Source organism: Drosophila miranda (genome assembly GCF_003369915.1).
Source record: "Drosophila miranda strain MSH22 chromosome Y unlocalized genomic scaffold, D.miranda_PacBio2.1 Contig_Y2_pilon, whole genome shotgun sequence".
NCBI lineage: Eukaryota > Metazoa > Arthropoda > Insecta > Diptera > Drosophilidae > Drosophila > Drosophila miranda.
Window position 1 is genome coordinate 27506945 of NW_022881614.1, and position 21809 is coordinate 27528753.

A 21809-nucleotide genomic window follows, 5' to 3' on the forward strand; every position below is an offset into this window, starting at 1 on the left:
CATTAATAAATAGCTATACTCAAAATTATCACTAACCACTAAGAAACACCAAAACGTTCGACACAAAGGCAAACAAGGAAATAACTGCTGAAATTTCGTTCAACCAACAGGGATACCCTCACCCATACGTAATGGAATATGTGTAGTTGACTGGATCCAGTTTTACGGGAGTTAATTTAACTCGGGCCCCTACGGAGACTTAACCTACCAAGAGCTCTTGTTAAGGGTCCCCGGGACATAAACAATAAACAATATTTTTTTCACAAATCGCTCGACCAAATACGGTGGACTGATGGGACCCCCGCGTCACCCACTAAGGGTTAATCTTCTGGCACTGAACAGCTGATCGCAGATTTAGGTTCGTGAAAGGTGTTGGTGTTTTTACATATTTTTTTTCAATGTAAGTTAAACGGTTTAAGCTAATACTAATTACTAAATAAAGGACAACACACGGAACAAAATAACATTTAATGTGGAACGGTGTTTGGAGTGCGGATTATGTTTTTTTTCTTTAAAGTCAAACGACGTGGGCGATCGCTGGCCGTGGCCGGTCAGCCCTAAATTTATATAGGTCCGAGTATACGTGTGCGCGTGTGTGTGTGTGTGAATAGGGTTTCGGGGTTGTTACCTGGTGAATGAGACCAAACGTGTGGCACGCACTGGAAGGCGATGCAACGATCGTGCGGTGTGGCTAGAATCGCCCTGGCAGCTAAATCGTTCTCTTTCACCCTCCCCCTTCACACGTCCCGCGCTACTTGGCTCACACACGCGCAACTGGAACGAACTCACTCAGGTTCCGTTGGGCAGTCTTCTTCTCTGCAGTCGACTTTCTCGAACTCCAGTGTCCCTCTCCAGGAAACCTTCTGGCCCGGTTCTGGTGGCTATATTACTTGCCGGCTGTTTGTAAAATTTTCTGCATTACAACCTATTTTATCGCCCGCCTTTTCTGTACTCACTTCAAACTTTCTGTTTTAAGCACAAAATTTCCAATTTCGACGTTACTCCGTCCACGCTCCACGATTTCTATAATCCAATCCACGTTTTCTAATATTTTCACTCCTATTTATCCCTTTTTCCCTTACTAATACATATATCTAATCCTATTCTCTTCCTTATATCCCCAGTAACGGCTCCAGCTCCCCCGATGTCACCATACACCATCGAGCCTCCCTGGACTTCCGCTAGATGGCGCGTCGCCCTCAGCCCTGGCACCCTATCGTTCAGGTGGGACTGGAACACCACCACGAGTATGTCGTCAGTCCCAGGAGGGACAACATACGCGTGGGCATGCCCACCGGATTCCGGAACACTATTGAGCACACGCCGGCGTGCCCTCCATTCTTCTGCCGCGCCCAACGTAGACCACACCCACACCTCACTACATTCTCAGGTCTTTGGCGTGGTACACTCCTATGGGCCGGCCGTTAAGGTCCTCCAGAGCGTACGCGTTCTCTCCTACTGGCTTCACTACCCGGCATCGGATGAATTTGCGCGCGAACTTGGCATTAAAGCCTTTTCCAAAGTCACTAAGGACAAAATTTCGGCGGAATACCTCTTGTCCCGGCCTCGCGTAAAACACCCGATCTCGCTGGTTGTATCTTACCCTACTACGCTCGTATGCCTGATGTAAACTAGCGCGAATCCTCTCTTGGATGAGTTGTCGCTTGTCCTGACCCTCCAGCAGCGATATGTCATGCTCGCCGATTGACCGCAGTCGCTTTGCTAGCTTGTAGCATGACCCATGCAAATACATTTGCTGCCCGAAGACTGCAAAGAATGGTGTTACGCCTGTTGCCTCGTGAACCGAGTTCCTAATAGCCAGTTCTATCTCCGGCAGATGCACATCCCAGTCCCGGTGATCGTCTTCCAGATACGCCCGAATCGCGCTGAGTACTATGCGATTCACGCGTTCGGCTGCGTTACTCTGCGGAGAATACACTGGCGTCCTCATATGAGTGACTCCGAATGCATCGGTCATCTCCTTAAAAGTTTTCGAGACGAACTGAGCCCCATTGTCCGAGTGAATCATCTCCGGCACTCCAAACTTGTAAAACACCTCGTGAACGAGGAATCTTACAACTTCCTTTGCTGTGGCCTTGGTCATGGTCTTTAGGAATGTGAACTTAGAGAACTGGTCAACTACAATAAATATCCACGCCTGACCGTTCTTCGACCGCGGATATTTGCCCAAAAAATCAATATAAAGTTTTTGGAACGGGCGCTCAGTGACCACTTCTTGCCCCATCCCGACCTGCATCCGATAATTCGGCGCTTTCGACTCCTTGCACACGGTGCACCGTCGGATATAATCCCGCCCCTCTATCGCCATGTTCGGCCAGTAAAACTGCCTACGCAATAAGTGCAAGGTTTTCGCGATTCCTCCGTGCGCTGTCTTCTCTTCCGAATGTGCTTTGTCTATCAACGCGGCCGTCAGCGAACTCGGAACCCACAATTTCCAGACGGCGCCCTCCAGTTGATCATCCAATCGTTCAAAGCGCATGCGCTTGAATATCATGCCGTCAACAATCTGGAGATCAGGTAAGCGGTCTTGGTTCTCTGTTATTTCCTTCCTTAACTCCTGATATTCTCCAGATTCAAACTCCACCGTTTCAAAACCCAGGATACTACTCGGATCCACTTCCAGCTCTTCAATACTGCGTGACAATGTATCTGCCACTACATTGTCCGCTCCTTTCCGGTGTTCTATGCCGAAATCGAAGGCCTGCAGTTGAAGGGACCAACGAGCTAAGCGACCATCCAGGTTCTTCATGGTCATGAGCCATTTGAGACTGGCGTGGTCAGTTATGACTGTAAACGGCATAAGCTCTACGTACGGACGGAACTTAAGGATCGCCATGAGGGCTGCCAGACACTCCTTCTCTGTCACCGAGTAGTTTTTTTGGTGGCAATTCAGTTTGGCAGAGAAAAACGCTATGGGCCTCTCGTTCTGCTCGTCATCCCTTTGGAAGAGTACGGCTCCTACTCCATAATGTGAGGCGTCGCACTGTATGTAGAAGTGCCGCTTGAAATCCGCGTGTACCAGGACTGGTGCCGAGGTGAGTGCAGCTTTTAGCTCCCCATGGCTCGTTTTGCCTCCTCCGTCAATTTAAACTTTCCATTTCCCGACTTTTTCAGGGCGTCTGTGAGCGGACCGGCCATCTCAGCATAGTTTTTCATAAAGCGCCGGTACCAGCCCGCAGTTCCCAGGAAACTACGCAATTCTCGAACAGATCGCGGCTCGGGAATGCGCAAAATGGCCGACACACGATCCGGATCCATCTTCAGCGCTCCTCCTCCCACTATAAATCCCAGGTATTTAATGTTTTTATAGCAAAAATTAGATTTGCTCAGCCCTATCGTTAAATTTGCTTCTCGTAGACGCTCGGCAACCTGTCGCAGAATCTTCACGTGCGTTTGGAAGTCCTCAGCTATAATCAGCAAGTCGTCGAGATACGCATAGACGTTTGAACGCATCTCAACCGGAATCACCTTATCGACCAGTCTACATAGGCGTTGTGCGGCGTTGCAGAGGCCAAAGGGCATCATACGGAACTGGTACAGAGGCCGTCCCGGCACCGTGAACGCCGTATATGGTCGACTCTGCTCGTCCAGCTCGATTTGCCAAAAAGCGAATTTTAAGTCGACGCTGGAGATATATATCGTCTGATCGAGACGCGACAAGATCCCCTCGATGCTAGGAAGTGGGTAAGCGTCCTTGATGGTTACTTTGTTGAGCTTTCGGGCATCGAGGCAGAAACGATTTTTGCCCGGCCTTCGCACCTCGGTGGTACGGTTGCTCCACGGACTATCACTGTACTCGATGACTCCCAAAGCCAACATTTTGTCCACCTCACCACACACCACTTCCTGCATCGCTGGCGACAGCGGGTAATGTCGATCCTTCACAGGCTCGGCCTTCTCCACCAACTGAATTTTGTGAGTCTCTCTCGACGTCCTCCCCAGGCCTACGGCTTCGAAAGTCAGAAACTCTGCCTTCACCTGATCCAAGGCTGCCCTTTGCTCTTCTGACAACTCCCATTCTTCCTGCACTATCTCCTTCTCCGGGCCTTCCACATAGTGAGCGACTTGATCAGCCAGCACTTCTTCCACTAATCTGTGAGATGCCCCTACTGGACCTTCTCCCATCACCTCAGGAGCCAATGAGAATACCCGCCAAAAGTCTACCCCCAAGTAAATTTCCTGTTCCAAGAAAGGGCATACGAAAAACGTTAATCTTTTTACCTCTCCCTTGTATTTCACCGGTAATTCTACTCGGCCAACGATTGCGCGATCTTCCCCATTCGCTACCTTCACTATAGAAGAATATCGACGAGCCTCCACGCCCAGCTTCTCCAGGAATTCCTGACCATTACACCCTAGCATGCTGTGTGTAGCGCCTGAATCCAACAGGCCTCGCACGGAATCGCCCATTATCGAGATTTCTGCGAAAACTCTCGGGTCTTTCTTGCACCAACGCTTTACTGAAGCAATCACCTGCCTCCTTATAGCTCGCCTTTGCTTAAAACGGGATCTCGCCTTTCTTACCCGCACCGACAGTGCTCGCATACCATCCACTCGTAGTTCAGAAAATATTCTATTTCTGGTTTCTAAATAATTTCTTAAGCGCTCTTCATATGATAAGTTCCTTAACCTAGCATGCAATTTACGTCTATCTAATTCATTTTTATTTTCTTCTACTTTCTCTGCGCAGGCCCCTTCTGTGAGCGTGATTCGCCTGCTTGGATCGCACCCCTCTTCACGTTTCCCGCGCAATTCGGACAGGTTGGACAATATGCATCGGGCTTTCCACACCGGTAGCAGAAAATTCGCCTCTCCGATGCCATACAGTCCCTAAAGCCATGATCAGTCTGCCCGCAGTTCCAGCAAATCAACTTCTGTGGAACACGCTGTGTCACTTGCGCTTCCTCAATGACCTCTGCCTCTTCATCGCCAATCGACCGATCCTGCGCGACCTCGCTGACGTTCGCATTCGGCCCGCGACCATAGTTTGTGGCTTTGGGTGCTCCTCGCCACGAAGATCGAGCCTTCCTCTTCAGATGTGCCTCTATTTCCACGCACTCATCCCGCAGTTGGTCTAAGGAATAAACCCGTAAGCCGTAGACGAAACTCGCTATCTCATCTGTGAGTGCCCTTTTGACGATTTTTACCATCTCCTTTTCAGGTGGTGGCATCTCCAACCTCGACGCGAGCTTTCTCATGACATGGAAAAAGTCTTCCACACTCTCGTTTGACCGCTGCATTCTTTCTCGCAGTTCTCTCATGCGGTCGAATTCGGAAGCAGTGCCTCGGAAACGAGCAATTAAGTCGCCCCTTAGTTCCTGCCAAACACCACCGCCATGATCACGGATGTACTGCCAGTACCATTCCCGCGCGTTTCCTGTAACCAGGTGATGAAATCCGTTTAGAACTTCATCCCACGGACAGCGGCATTGGGCTTGTAGGAATTCAATTCGGAACACAAAATCCTCGACTGTCATTTTGTTGCTGTCTCCGTCGAACGTCACGATACTCCTCGATACTCCTGCTCGTGGTGAACCTCCTCCCGCTGCGGTTCCTTCTGCTGCTGCAGCTGTCTAACCGGCTGGAGTACCTCGTTGAGTTGGTGCATCATCTCGATAAACCCCTTACGCAACTCCTCCTGCAACACCCGACTAATCGAGTCAGTGTTCGCTGCCCTGTGTGTCGCATGAGCCTGAGCCAACGATACGTTGACTGCTGATGGCAGTTCGGAAGCAAGCGTGGGTGTAGGATCGGACATTGGCCATTCTTCTGACCTGGCCTGGACCGGTGTTCTTGGCAACCCACCCACAGCTCCAAGTTCCTCCCGATCTTGATCAAACATCGCCCCTGACACTTCTCCTATCTGGTCCACTGTTTTGTTTACGCGTGATCGCGTATGATACTGTCGACTACCCCCTTCTTGTGGCATCTGCACCGAGCAACACCAATATTACAAAAAAAAAAAAAAAAAGGGAAACTCCTAAACTATGATAATATATATAAATAAAGAAATAAATACCCAAAGAAATAACTAGTAATAATAAATAACACCACGCTTCGGACCAATAAATACTCCGATAAATAAATAAATAAATAAATAAATACCGATATAAATATTGCGCCAACCAGCGCCGTTAACGAGATACATGCAATTAAATATTTGAATAAATAAATAATAACATACATGTATATTCGATCGACACCTAAGACACTCAAACACATTCAACACCACACAAAACCTAACAACAAAAATTCCTAACAGTTCTTCTTCTTCTTACAAGATTCATTAAGAGGGGGACACGTGACTAGCCGGGACCAGCAACCGCTCCAGTTTCTGCGCTCCACTTGACAGTCGCCCTACGGATATCCTACAATTACGAACACCACCTTTGTGTGGCCTGTCATCTACTCTAGTCATCGCTCTAAGCGATGGCCGATAAACGAGAAGCCTCACGGTGCATGAGCTCACTTTGCTTGTGATTTGTTCCTGTCATCCATCTTACCGATCTGCCATGACAACAGATGCATCGCGGGTTGTCTTTACGACTCCCGGGCCACCTACTCCTCACCACCTCTCGGCAGACAGACAACAGGTTCAAAAACACGAAAGCGGCTTTGTTTTAAACAAACAGGTGCGAAACTACAATGAACATTTACCTACATGACTTACTCTAACTTATTCCAATATCACATTTCATCACAGATTTATTCGATATCACAGTCCACCAGGCAATGTGTCCGTCGCAAACTCCCTGTCCATTTTTTTGTTGAACGGCAGTGACTTACGTTCACTTGCGACATCGAATAGCGACAAAATGTTCAACTGTAATTCGTAAGTCCCTATCACATATTTTATATATACGTTAACTGCCTCCGTCTATCCATCCCTAGCATCAATCACCCCGCGCCATTAAGGACCAGCTTTACGCTCACCTTAAGCCTGCAGCAGCGACTTCGGCCGGGACAGCTAAACTGCACTTCGCGAGCTGTCGTCTACTCCACAACATTTATTTTTTTTTTTCATTCCCCGCATCTGCCTTTACCAGCCCGAGTGACATTTGTTGTAATCCCACCCGAACCTGCGTCAGTCCAGATGCATGCGAATTCGAAAATAAATTGGGCGCCATTTGTTACACTTGGCTTGTTTCCCAGAGGGCAATGCCGGCTAGCTGTCGACCCCAGGGCTGGGTAGTTCCCCTTGCCCGCCAAATGTAGACAAAAAAGGAGACATACTACTTCTCGGGACATCAAAACTAACAACAACCTAACAACAACAAAGAAAATCATAAACAGACGGCTATCAAGTGGGTGAAGCTTGGGTGTTATCACTTCGCGCGCCCGCCCTACCTGTGACCAAACACAACGTTAATTTTGGCCACCCTCTGCTGGAACGGTAACGGCTGGCCTAATCCATGGCTACGCCACGCGTCCTCCCTCTATTTTAAATTTAATGCATCATGCTTCAATATCTATCGAAGCTTTAATAATCGTAAATTGACAATTTCATCTTTCTCATTAATAAATAGCTATACTCAAAATTATCACTAACCACTAAGAAACACCAAAACGTTCGACACAAAGGCAAACAAGGAAATAACTGCTGAAATTTCGTTCAACCAACAGGGATACCCTCACCCATACGTAATGGAATATGTGTAGTTGACTGGATCCAGTTTTACGGGAGTTAATTTAACTCGGGCCCCTACGGAGACTTAACCTACCAAGAGCTCTTGTTAAGGGTCCCCGGGACATAAACAATAAACAATATTTTTTTCACAAATCGCTCGACCAAATACGGTGGACTGATGGGACCCCCGCGTCACCCACTAAGGGTTAATCTTCTGGCACTGAACAGCTGATCGCAGATTTAGGTTCGTGAAAGGTGTTGGTGTTTTTACATATTTTTTTTCAATGTAAGTTAAACGGTTTAAGCTAATACTAATTACTAAATAAAGGACAACACACGGAACAAAATAACATTTAATGTGGAACGGTGTTTGGAGTGCGGATTATGTTTTTTTTCTTTAAATTCAAACGACGTGGGCGATCGCTGGCCGTGGCCGGTCAGCCCTAAATTTATATAGGTCCGAGTATGCGTGTGCGCGTGTGTGTGTGTGTGAATAGGGTTTCGGGGTTGTTACCTGGTTAATGAGACCAAACGTGTGGCACGCACTGGAAGGCGATGCAACGATCGTGCGGTGTGGCTAGAATCGCCCTGGCAGCTAAATCGTTCTCTTTCACCCTCCCCCTTCACACGTCCCGCGCTACTTGGCTCACACACGCGCAACTGGAACGAACTCACTCAGGTTCCGTTGGGCAGTCTTCTTCTCTGCAGTCGACTTTCTCGAACTCCAGTGTCCCTCTCCAGGAAACCTTCTGGCCCGGTTCTGGTGGCTATATTCCTTGCCGGCTGTTTGTAAAATTTTCTGCATTACAACCTATTTTATCGCCCGCCTTTTCTGTACTCACTTCAAACTTTCTGTTTTAAGCACAAAATTTCCAATTTCGACGTTACTCCGTCCACGCTCCACGATTTCTATAATCCAATCCACGTTTTCTAATATTTTCACTCCTATTTATCCCTTTTTCCCTTACTAATACATATATCTAATCCTATTCTCTTCCTTATATCCCCAGTAACGGCTCCAGCTCCCCCCGATGTCACCATACACCATCGAGCCTCCCTGGACTTCCGCTAGATGGCGCGTCGCCCTCAGCCCTGGCCACCTATCGTTCAGGTGGGACTGAAACATAGTTCAACTGGAAAGCCAAACTTACTATTATGTTATCTCTGTCTGGCAGACTTGATTGGTCTTGAAGTGCAATGTCATACGACCATAAACGTATCAGCACTCTTCGCAGTGTGACCATATTCTATCAAAAAACAGCCGATTTTGTTTTCAAGGTATATTAAGCAAAAGGGGGGGACTTTACCTTGCATGCGTTGCATTTTCTCGGCCGTTTTGCTTGTTTTCCATACCCTCTTTTTCCTCCCATTATGTAGCAAATGTGTAGTTACTGCGTAGTTCTGCTCTTCCGGTCGTGTGAATTGTAAATACTGTTAAAAAGACAACAACACCGATAATATTGACGAAAAATGATATAAAACCTATCTACATTTGTTTTTTATTCAATAAAACAAAGTTAATAGAAAAAAAAAATCATTAAAGAAAACATAAGACAAATTTGACACCTCAAAAGTCTGCGTGCACTCTAACAATTCTGCGTACACAACTAAAATTCTAAGTTGTTAATATTTTGTGGGATCTTAATATCGTTTTAAAACATCTGCCAGACGTCTAGGCATTGAGTCAACCAGATTCCCGGTGTCCTCGGCAGTTATTTTGCCCCATTCCTCCAGGATAACTTCCTTCAACATGTTTTTAGAGCTTATGGTGTGCTTACAAATCCTGCGATCGAGTAAATCCCATAGATGTTCTATGGGATTCAGGTCTGGGGACTAAGGAGGCGATCGAAGCTCATTTTGTACATTGTAAAGCAAACAGAGCTTAACATTGTGGGCAGTATGCGTCGGATCATTGTCCTGTTGGCAGCAAAAGTCGTCTTCAAGATGTAATTTTTGGGCACTCTGCTGAAGAATTTATTTCAGGAAATAAATGTTCAATTATATTAGAGAACCGACGGCGTTTGCATAATTTTTATAATTTATAATCAACCTGTTTAAAATAAGGAAATAAATGTGTAATTATATTATTGTATACAGTCGAGAACCGACGGCGTTTGCATAATTTTTATAATTTATAATCAACCTGTTTAAAATAAGGAAATAAATGTGTAATTATATTATTGTAATATTTTATATTTTGAGGTATAAATCAAACAAATAATAGCTTTTATTTCATTTCCCGCGCCCTAGTGTACCATACCCCCACCCCCTGCCCATTCTTCATTTATTTTGTGGCGGTAGGTCAGTCCATCAAAAGACCCAAAACAAGAACCAAACTCAAATTTCAGTTCTAGCGGCCAGCAATACTAAACACACACACGCAAAGTACGTGAGAATGCAAGTTAACGTACCCAATTCTATTGAGGTCTTATACGAGTTGTAAACAATCTTTGGCTTTCCAAAACGAAAGCAATTTCAATCTTGGGCCTCCGCCTAATTGATTTCTAAGATGTACAATCTCAAGGGCTCCCGCCGCAATCCCAATCTTTGACACTCGCCTAAATGGAAAACCAATGTTTGCCCACACCCGGCTTCTCATAAACAATCTCACTCCCGGCTTTCTGCAGATCCTGCACTTTAGGCATTTTACAGTTCTCTCTTTGGATGACGAAATCCAATACTCGGGATGGCGAAATCAATTGAAATGTTTATAGAAAAACTATTCCCGAAAGGGATCAACGATGCAAAGATCAGAAAGTTCAAGTCAGTCTTGATCCAGAAGCGACACCGCAAAGTCGAGCTAAAAATTAAGATCGCGCAAACCCTTTGCCCGGAAGCCTTTGTGACCCTCTACTTAAATCTATATCAGTGAAGTTAGAAGTAAAATAAAAACTTTTTAAAAACACAATCCGCTACCGCAGTTATTTAATTGGCGCCCAACGTGGGGCGACGTTGTATAAAAAGCACCGAATAATAAAAGTGTTGCGTCGTGCCGAAACCCGAAGGACAATTAATTAATGGAATAAATCCTTCAGATATAAAAACGCGGAGTGACTGTGAGATATAAGATAAGAAAAAGTGAGATAAAAAGGAAACAAACCGGAGCTTAGGGTGTGCAAAAATAAATACAATATACAATACAAATACAAATACAAATACAATAAAAAATACAAATAAATACAAAAGCTAATCAAGACAATTCAAAAATACAAAAAAACCAAAAAAAACAAAAATAAACCAAAGTTTTTAAACAAATCCAACCAAACCAAAACACAAAGAAAGTGAAACTATCAGCTAAACAAAAGAAGGAAGACCCCCAGAAGACCCAGTTAAACAAAGAAATTTAAGAAGGAAGACCCGTTCGAAGACCTGTCAGCCAAATCAAGAAGGAAGACCCGTTCGAAGATCTGTCAGCCAAACTAAGAAGGACGACCCCTACCGGATAGTTCGTGAGCAAAAGTTGTATTAATAAATATATAAGTTCAATTAGGTTATATTAGATTATAAAAACAAACATATAAGAAAAATTTAAGGTGGATCAACTAACTTTAGATTTTGAAAAACTAAAAATGATTAACTCACAAACAAGGACCGATCTCACTGCAGATCTGGTCAAACAATTGATAGCACTTCAAATTTCACAAGTACAGGAGCAAATTGTAAAATTAAAACAACAAATAGAAACTAAATCCGATCAGGTATCAGATTATCAGGCAGAAACAATAGACGAGACAATAAAAGATGACACCACATTAAAGGTAATAGAATCCCTACCAATTTTCAATGGTGGATTAAACCAATACGTAGGATGGAGGGAAGCTGCAGAAACTGCAGTGAAGTTATATAAGAAAGGAAGTAAGCAATATTATATTGCCTTAACAATTTTGAGAAACAAAATAACAGGACCAGCACATGACGCACTGACCAACCACGGGACAGTTTTAAATTTTGATGCCATACTTTCACGACTTGACTTTGTTTACAGTGACAAGAGACCAATTTACATAATAGAACAGGAATTAAGCGTTCTCCGACAAGGGAACCTTTCAATAATAGATTTCTATAACGAGGTTAACAAGAAAATGACCTTGTTAATAAATAAGACAATAATGACTCACGGAATGGACAGTGAAATCACGAAAGAATCAAATAAGAAAATAAGAGACAATGCCTTACGCATTTTTGTCACTGGCCTAAACGGCGGCATTGCAGAAATCCTATTTTCATTGAATCCCCCAGATTTACCGAATGCCTTGGCAAAGGTACAGGAATTGCAATCAAATACCATTCGGGCCCAATTTGCCTACCAATTCAGTGGCCCCAGAAATTCAGGGAATAATAACTACAATACATTAAGATTCAACCAACGACAACCAAGGACTAAAAGTTCACCATTCGACCAAAAAAGGGATCTTCAGAGGAATAACATGTCATGGGGACAACCCTATTTCTTGGGTAATAGACAACAAAATCAGGCCCCAGAACCAATGGATGTGGACGAATCGATACAAATCAAGAACCGACAGAACAGCAATCAATTCAGGGGAAATAATAATAATAGAAATTATCGGGAGAATACTAACGGTTGTTATAGGAGAAATAATAACAATTATAACCAAGCTCAGCATTTTAGGGCAAACGTAGTACCGAATAATCAGTCTAACGAAAATCAGGCGCAGAAACGAAAGCCAAACGAAATGTCGGAACAACCGGCTAATAAAGCAATGCGGATAAATAACATTGAGGAGGACCATTTTTTAGATCAGCCCCGAAGTAGATCTGCCCTACTTAAAAAGAGTGGATAAAAAAATAAACAGAGAATTAAAAGTTTTGATAGATACGGGAGCAACTTCCTGTTATATAAAAAAGGGAATTTACGAAAATAAAAAAGAATTATCAATTTATAAGAAAGTTGCTACAGTGAATGGGTTTTCAATAATTAAATATTTCCATAATATAACTATTTTCAACACAAAACAAGTGTTATATGAAATAGATGGAATGGAGGCAGATTTACTAATAGGATTTAACCTATTAAAGAAAATCGGAGCTGTTATTGATACAGGAAAGGGGACTTTAAGTTATAAAGACAATGAGGAGAAACTAATATATGACGAGGTCCTTTCTTTAAACAAATTAACCTTTATAGAAGGAAAAACCATCCTTCCGTTGAAGGAATATATAATAAAAAAATATTTTGAAGAAGAAAAAGAAATGAAAAGTGATTCAGTAAAGGTAGAAGGAAGTTTATATAGCTCCTGAGCACGCCGACGAAGAATTATCCGTCAATAGTTTGGGATTCAAATATCCTGAATCCGCCGTCGTTGAATTATCCGACATCCAAAGTTTTAATAGTTTGGGATTAAAATATCCTGAGCACGCCGTCGTTTAATTATCCGACACTAAAAGTTCGAATAGTTTGGGATTAAAGAATCCTGAACACGCCGTCGTTGAATTATCCGACAATGAACAATTTAAAAGTTTGGGATGCAAAAATCCTGAACGCGCCGTCGTAGAAATATCCGACATTCAAAATTATGCAAATTCTGAATTGAAAAAAATGAAATTGTATAACACAATAACCTACAAAGAGGACAATTTAGAAAATCTCAGAGAGAAGAAGACCATGCCAATATAAATTTACATTTACCGTTCAGAACGGATATAAAAGGAGAGATTAACACTGAACATGATAGAAAGGTATATGGCAAGCAGTATCCATACGCTTATTCGGTTAACGATTTCGTTAATAACGAAATAAGTAAAATGTTAGATGAAGGTATAATCAGACCTAGTAAAAGCCCATATAATTCACCGGTAATAGTAGTACCAAAGAAGGGAGTAAATGAGGACGGAACTCCTAAACATAATGAAAACACCATACCGGATAGATACCCTATGCAAGATCCTTCAGTAATCCTTGCCAATTTAGGTAAGGCAAAGTATTTCTCAGCCATTGATTTAGAGTCAGGTTTTAATGAGGGAATCAAATATTGAAAAAACATCTTTTTCCATTAATAACGGCAAATATGAATTTCTAAGAATGCCTATGGGATTGACGAACGCTCCCAGAATTTTCGAAAGGGAAATGGACGATATACTTAGCGAACAAGTTGGGAAAACTTGTCACGTCTATATGGACGATATAATAATATTTTCAAAAACTATAGAACAACATTATAAAGATCTAACTCATATAATACAGATATTGCAAAACGCTAAAATGAAAATTTCCCTAGAAAAGTCTAAATTCTTTCAATTGGAAACCAAATTTCTGGGATACATTGTTTCCCAAAATATCATTAAAACAGATCCAGACAAAATCTCCACAATACAAAACTATCCAATTCCTAAAAATATCAGAGAGCTACGTAGCTTCTTAGGACTAACAGGGTATTACAGAAAATTTGTCCGAAATTATGCTACAATTGCCAAACCATTAACAAAATATCTGAGTGGAGTAAATAGGAAAGTTTCACGAAGGGCATCCAAGAAAACATTAATACAGCTGGATGAACCAGCAATGGGAGCATTTAATAATTTAAAGGACAGTTTAATAGCACATATTGAATTAGTACAACCAGATTACAATAAAAAATATGAAAGGATCTCCTTATTTTTATGTTAGTATAAGAATTCCTATGAAAGGATCTCCTTATTTTTATGTTAGTATAAGAATTCCTATGAAAGGAAATAAAAAGTTTGTTTTTTTGTTATATACATTTTTTTTTTTTAGTTATAAATGTTTGTCATGTTCACCAAAATGAGCAATGTTTACCCAACACTAACCCATACACTAAAACATGCTGGTGGCAAAACAGAACCAGACCTGAGAGAGTTCAAAAAATCAGAAAAAGCACAATCACATATTTTTGTCGAAACTTATTGCGTGTGTACTAACACATGCAAAGATGTTCTCTCTGCGCTCTCTCTCTCATGATGACGTCATTCTGGGGTACGCAACGCGCTAGCCAGTGTGTGACGCTTTCGTTGTATGAACTGGCACATCTATATACTGTATGGGTTAGTGCTACTATTCATTGACTTGGCATTTTCCTACTTCACACAGGTGGCCGGCCAAAAAATCCCACGCTGCTCAAGGGTAGCATGCTAACTTAAACTCAAAAAAAAAGAGAACTTTGTCAATCATTATTAGTCGGCACTTTGTGCATGTCATCAGAATGGGTTCTGTTAAGGTAAATATTGATGGAGAAGACAGGCGCTCATTTTAAAGTGTAGATTGAATTTGCAGTTCAGATGAAAAAGGGGGACGAGGCTTATGCGAACACACATGCGAAAGACTCTGGATGGTTTGGGTGAAGTGGATGTAGACATTCAAGAGGGGCGCGTGATTGTTCAGACTGAGAGTCCATGGTCAGAAGTACACGAGAAGATTGAGGCCACCGGACGCAAGGCGATGCTTTCGGGCTTTGGCGGTCAGTCGGCAGTTGCCCTGATCAACACAACCGGCAGTGTGGTGGACCGAACGCCTGTCCAGGGTGTTGTGCGATTCACGGCCATCAGTGCAAAGGCGCCCGGTGTTTTGGTAGATGTCGTAGTGGACGGCTTGGAGCCGGGATTGCACGGCTTCCACATTCATGAAAGTGGCGACGTTTCCTCAGGGTGCGCCTCTGTTGGCGACCACTACAATCCGCGTCGGTCGCGTCACGGCAGCCCAGAAGCATCGGCCACAGAACGTCATGCCGGTGACTTGGGGAATATACGCGCAGATGAGAGTGGACGGGCCAAAACCCGATTCGTAGATGCTGAGCTCGAGGTGGCCGAGATAATCGGAAGAGCCGTTGTTATAACAGCCAGTGCCGATGATCTGGGGCAAGGTGCAAACGACCAAACTATGATTGATGGCAACTCGGGCGAAAGGTACGTAAATGACGACGTATTTTGCATTGATTGAAAGTGCATATTTCTTTGCAGAATCGCCTGCGGGATAATTGCTCGTTCGGCGGGAATAATGGAGAACTTTAAGAGAATCTGTGCATGTGACGGCGTTACGCTTTGGGATGAACGCAACAAACCACTGGCTGGGAAGGATCGCTCCCAAAAGCTTTAAATGTTTAATTTCACAACTGACCTTGTAAATAAATTGAATGTTCCAATATGGACTATATGTTTTACCGTAATCCACGATTAAATCTTTAAATAGTTTAAACAAGTACCATATCATGTCTAATACGTTGCTACGCTGGTCTTTGATTTTGAATGCTTTTAAAGATTTATTTAAAATATTTATCGCCTTTGGTTTTGCATTTTAGTTAAAATTATTATTAATTTATTATCTGTTTTGCTCTGCCAATAACTACGAGGTTGGGTTGTGTGTCTAAGAGTGTGTTAAGGGTAAACTTTAATTATTCTCTTGTGTTGGCGGTTGGAAAAAAAACATACAGACACGTTTGTTGTACAAGATAATATTCGTATTAATAATAATGATAATAACCGTTATGCCTAATGCATTTGACATTAATAATAGATACATGTATATGTAAAATTAATTTGATTCCTCCGTTTAAACTACAGCGCATGCCCCAATCCCTTCACCTTATCCTGAGGAAGCAGAGAGCGGGACATGCAGAATATTGGTTTTTTGTTTTATGTAAATTATCCGTACAAAATATGTAAAGTGTATATGTTTGCTGCTTATTTACTGCGTTTGCCAGCCGTATTTACACATCTGTTGGACTTTTGTACTCTACGTGCTTTCTTCGACTCCTCCAGCTCCTCGAGAGCTTCAAGCGCAGGAGCCATGGTCACCAGTGGCGGAGATGAGCATTGTTTCATGGATACTGGACTGACGATAACCCCGCTTCGCTGATGAGTGCCATAAAAGAGTTTCGGCGAATATCCGCCTGCCCTTACAGTTCCGCCACTGGCGCCGCCACCACTCGGAGACCCCAGCTCTAGGGATAAGGCTGCGTCGGCTGCCTTAGAAGTGGACGCAAGTATGTTGGACTGTGCCTCTGAAGGATGCTTGCGCTTCAAATTCTTGGAGGCCGAGTTGACAGCCAGTAGCTTTGCCGTGGTGGACTCATCCGGAGAGGTGAATTCCTTAAGTTCGCCAACGCTGACCTCGGTCTCATTGTCTGCATCATCGTTGATGATGATTATGTGCTCCGGGTCGACGCCCTGATTGACGAGTGCCTGGAAATCTTCTGGCGGCACCACAGGTGCCACCTTCTGATTGCACGAGCTGCACACAGCAGGAATGGCAGGGCTCTTGGAGCGCCAGAACTGCAGCTCCGTCTTGCACTTGTTGAGCTCCTGCAAAGACAAAAAAAAGGGTTAGAGTGGCTTTACACATGGTACTGGGCCCGCCACATTCCCGCTACACTCACCTGCAACAAAGTGGACAGCTTGCGTGCCATTTCCTCGTTCTTTTTGTCGTTCTCGTCCAACCGACTAGCGTATTCCAGGGTCTGCTTTTGGTGCTCGGACAACAGGTTCTGTTGCTCGGCGAACAGTTTGCTCTGCTCGGCGGCTTTGCGCTTGCAGGTGCGTAGGTCGGTGCGTAGCACTGACAGCTGATTATTGTACATTTTCATGCCCTGCTTGATTTTGCGTATGCCCTTGCGGAGCACCATGTGGTTCTGTGGGGGGAATTGCTATCGCTGTCCGCGAGATCCGAAGCTATGGCGAGAGTGGCTGCAGACGAGAAAGCAGGAGGGTGGGGGATTAGCTTTGGCACAAAACTAAAGTGCCCTTCACCTACGTCGTTTTGTTATGGTGGGCAAGGTATAGAAACTCTTATTGAAATAGGCCAGCCCAGGCAGCATGGGCTCAATGCGATCCTTGAAGTACTCCATGGCCATGGTCGAGAGATCAAACAGTTCGTCGGTCACCCGATAAGGTCGCTGCAACATGGGCGTAATACTGATATATTTCAGAATAGCATTCACCTCGTCCAGTATCTGCAAGTCGAGAAGGGAAAATGTTAAATATGAATGCTGATCGTGTACACCATCGCATCGCACTTACGGCGCCTGGAAAGAAGCAGCAATGGCCTCGCTCGATATGCTTGCCCATGGACATGTGCAGCAGAGACAGCCGCATGTAGCATGTCTCGATGATGTCGCACTCGCAGGCCAATGGGTGACTGCGACGGGCCGACTCCCGACGCGGCATGTTCGCCTTTATCGAGTGGAAACGGTTGTATGTGGTCTTGATCTGCCTGGCGAAGGCTCCATTCAGGATGACCATGCAAATGTCATTGAAGCGATGCGATACCTGCAAACATGCCAATTCGCATCAGATTTCAAACTAAAGAACTTCCAAATTGTTTATTGATTTGCGTTTTGGTTGCATATTTGGGCTGCTGCTGGCCCGCATGCACAATGTGGTGGGGATCTGCCTGCTATTAAATTATATCAGGTTACATTTGTCGTCGCTACCTAAAAACCAACACACACACAGAGGCGTACACACGCTTGCAGAAGCGGAGATCCTGGAAGCCGGTAGGAGCCTGCCCAGCAAAAAAGCCCCAGGCCCGGATGCAATCCCAAATAGGGCTTTAAAACTGGCATTGGCACTACAGCCATCCGCCTTCGCCGAGGTCTTCAATAAGTGTCTGCTAGAAGGTACCTTCCCCGATAGGTGGAAGATTCAAAAGCTACTGATGCTCAACAAGCCAGGGAAACCACCAGGCGAGCCTTCCTCGTACAGACCAATTTGTCTCCTGGACAACGCGGGGAAGGTATGCGAAAAGCTCATTGCACGTAGGCTCAGCCGTGCCATTGAAGATGCCGGCGGCTTGTCGCCCAACCAGTATGGCTTCCGGAAAGGCAGATCAACCCTGGATGCCATTGGCATAGTCACCAACATAGCGGAGAATGCAATAAGTGGGACCCGCTGGAGAGCGGGCCAAAAGCAGTACTGCCTGCTGGTTACCCTGGATATAAAAAACGCTTTCAACTCTGCTAGCTCAACTCTTCAACGATGGAAGCCCTACGGAGGCTACGGATCCCGGAATACCTCCTGAGAATAGTGGACAGCTACCTCAGTGAGAGGGTGCTGCTGTACGAGACGAGCGAAGGGTAAGATCATATAGAGTGACTGCTGGAGTCCCGCAGGGGTCGGTGCTGGGGCCGCTCCTGTGGAATACGATGTATGATGGAGTTCTGCGACTGAATCTTCCCGAGGGCACGACGGTCGTCGGGTTTGCCGATGACGTCGCCATCGTAGTGGTAGCCTTGCAGCAGTTGAAGCAGCTGCGAACGGGGCAATCCGTGCCGTGGAGACGTGGCTCGCCATAGCGGGATTACAGCTGGCGGCCCACAAGACCGAGGCTGTTCTGATTAGCAGCAGGAAGAAGGTGGAGACGGCCCGAGTGTCGGTCGGCAAGCAAGGAGGAAGCTGATCACCAGCGTCATCTCCACTCAGCTCCTGTATGCTGCCGCAGTGTGGTCCAAAGCGACGAAGGTGCCGAGCTATATGCGAGGAGTCGAAGCAACGCACCGCTTATGTGCCATCAGGATCGCCTGCGCGTTTAGAACCATATCTGACGACGCAGCACTGGTCATCGCGGGACTAGTCCCAATAGCAGAGCAAGCGAGGGAAAGGGCCGAGGTGTACGAGCTATCTCGCAGGGACACCCACAATCCTCCCACCGGAGTCGAGAGAGAATCACCCAGGCACGAGACCGTCAGGAGGTGGCAGATGAAGTGGGATTCCTCGACTAAAGGACGCTGGACCCACCAGCTGATTCCGGATATCAAGCTGTGGTTGGAGAGGAAGCACGGACAGGTGGACTTCCACCTCACTCAGATGCTGAGCGGCCACGGATGCTTCAGATCGTACCTGAAGCGGTTTGGACACGAAACGGAGGACTGGTGCCCATCATGTGGTCGAGGTATCGTGGAGGACGCTCACCACGTCTTCTTTGAATGCCACCGTTTCGAGTACGAGAGGCGCCAGCTAGAGGATAAGCTAGCCACCAGCATTTGCGTCGGAGGGATCGTGCCGCTCATGGTAGCGAATCCCAAGACGTGGGATGCCACCACTAGGTTCGCCGCCACTATAATGCGGGAACTACGGAGAGCGGAGAGGGAAAGGAAAGTGTCGGAGGAGTAAAGAGGAACGGCTGAGCGAAGCAATGCTTTGCGGCCGTACCGCATAGCTACGCCCCATTACCCCACCAACAAACCACAGTCCCAGACCCTCACAACTAGTTGCTAACCCTATATAAGATCTAGTATTAAAGCATAATAAAAGTAATAGAATATAAAAAAAAAAACACGCTTGCAGATAGTCGAGGGTGAGGCATCACCAACACCAGAACAAAAGGTTCTGTTTCAGTCACCGAACTGCGATCACCCTTATCACCCAATCCTTGCATGGCCTAAATATTCTGCACATCCGACTTTTGCTGACCAACAATGCAATTATTCCTAAGCATGCCCATGGATATACGAGTATGTACGCTGATTCAGACATGTGCATTGTAAATGCCGTGACAAAGTTATAATTGCCTCCTGCAATGGGAACAGGAGGCCAGGCCAACAGAAGCAACGCATCAGCGACTGATGACGACTCGTGTCAGCGACTTTGAGTGGCAAAAATAATAACAGCAACAGTACATACTCGTACAAGTGCATGCCAGGTAGTTGGATAACTCTCTGCGCCCGTCCCACGCTTGCACTTGGAAAATTGCTTTTTATCATAGCTCGCAAATAACTGTTGACACTTTCGGCGTGTCTGATAAATACCTCTCATTGACGGACACATTGAGAAAATGGACTGAAAAGACCCGATCAAATCTGTTTTTGCTCAACTCGCTCTTCGCTCAAGCAAAGACCGATTTTTTCAGTTCTCTTTTGTTCCTGTTTTTCACTGAGCATCTTGCCGCGAGTGAACGAACAAAGTGTCTTTTGCGTATGTATGCGTGCTTGTACGTGTGATGCTTATGGCAACTATCAATTTTTGTGAATTCTATACGGTTTGACTATTGGAGCTTAAAATGAATCGTGAAAAGCAAAACGAAAATGTTCGTTTTCCAATTTTGCAAATAAATATACATATTACGATACAATAGCCCAAAAGATGCGGAAAACATGAATAAATAAACATATACACGAAAAAAAACTAAAAACACTTTACTCAGACACTTTTTTGGTTCTGCTCATCTAAAGACACTTTTGCTGTGAGCGCTTGACCAAAGTGTCTTTCTAAGTTGTTATTGTGAGACACGATCGTGTGTCGGGCTCACCCGAAACCCCGAAACACATAACACAAGCGAAGAGACAAAAAGTGTTCTGCTCAGTGAGAGACCGTATCTTCGTGGTCTTTTTCGGTTTTGTCAGTGACGAGACAGCAAAGGGAAACGTGTTGACCGTCGTTTGCGAGCTATGCTTTTTATTGATTTAATAGCGAAAAGGGCCGAAGAGAGAACTAGAGGAAATGGAAAAATAAAGAGTGACAGCGGGAGGACTTACCATTCTCAGATTTGAAACGTTTTTGTAATCCAAGAAGCCGACAATATTCTCCAGCAGCACCGTGGGCAAATCGAGAATTTTGGGAACGGGAGCTGACAAGCCACTCGACAAACTGCTCGTGGAGGCACCACTTGATCCCGCCCGGTAGATTTGGCGAGCTTCCACACGGGCCGAGAAGGCCAGGCTAGCTGGCGAAGATTGCGGCTGGCTGTTGCAGGTTGTAGTGCGCCTCAAGACGGAGGTACGTGTAGCCGCCTCCCTCTGGGCAGGGAGAGAGCTGATGCTACTGGACGCTGGTTCAGATACGGATCCATTTCCAGTGGCGGGTCCGGCACCGCCACACATTTGGCGGGTGGAAACCATCTTCTAAAAGTCGATATTCTATGGTTCAAAAGGGTGGACAGAATTATCTTTCAGCTCCTCCTGCGTTCTGCTGAAACATTACAACACGAGAATTAGAGGTCTAGCATTACATATGCCATATTTGCTAATATTATATGGGATATTTTGAAGCTGGCGTCAGTTTTCTAGTCTCCGTCTCCGTCAAGACATTTTCTACGCACTTGAGAGTTCCGTTTTCGTACCCGTTTTATTAAATGGAATTATTGTATGAACATCGCTTTTTCTAGGTCTGACGATGGACCACACTGTCTAGTTCACATTCAAATACTTTTAATTACAATCTCTGACCGCTGAAATCCAGTTTTCTTTCGATTTTT

General features: G+C 44.9%; 1 long non-coding RNA gene and 2 pseudogenes across 1 annotated transcript; 2 read left to right on the forward strand and 1 right to left on the reverse strand.

Moving 5' to 3' along the window:
- The first annotated feature begins 4156 nt into the window (after positions 1–4156).
- LOC117193428 lies at positions 4157–4386 on the forward strand. Its single transcript, XR_004474589.1, has 2 exons — positions 4157–4191; positions 4320–4386. It is a non-coding gene; the product is annotated as an uncharacterized LOC117193428 (long non-coding RNA).
- Positions 4387–14728: 10342 nt separating this feature from the next.
- LOC117192443 lies at positions 14729–15824 on the forward strand (annotated as a pseudogene).
- A 178-nt stretch (positions 15825–16002) lies between these two features.
- Positions 16003–21764, reverse strand: LOC117192441 (annotated as a pseudogene).
- Between the last annotated feature and the right edge of the window lie 45 nt (positions 21765–21809).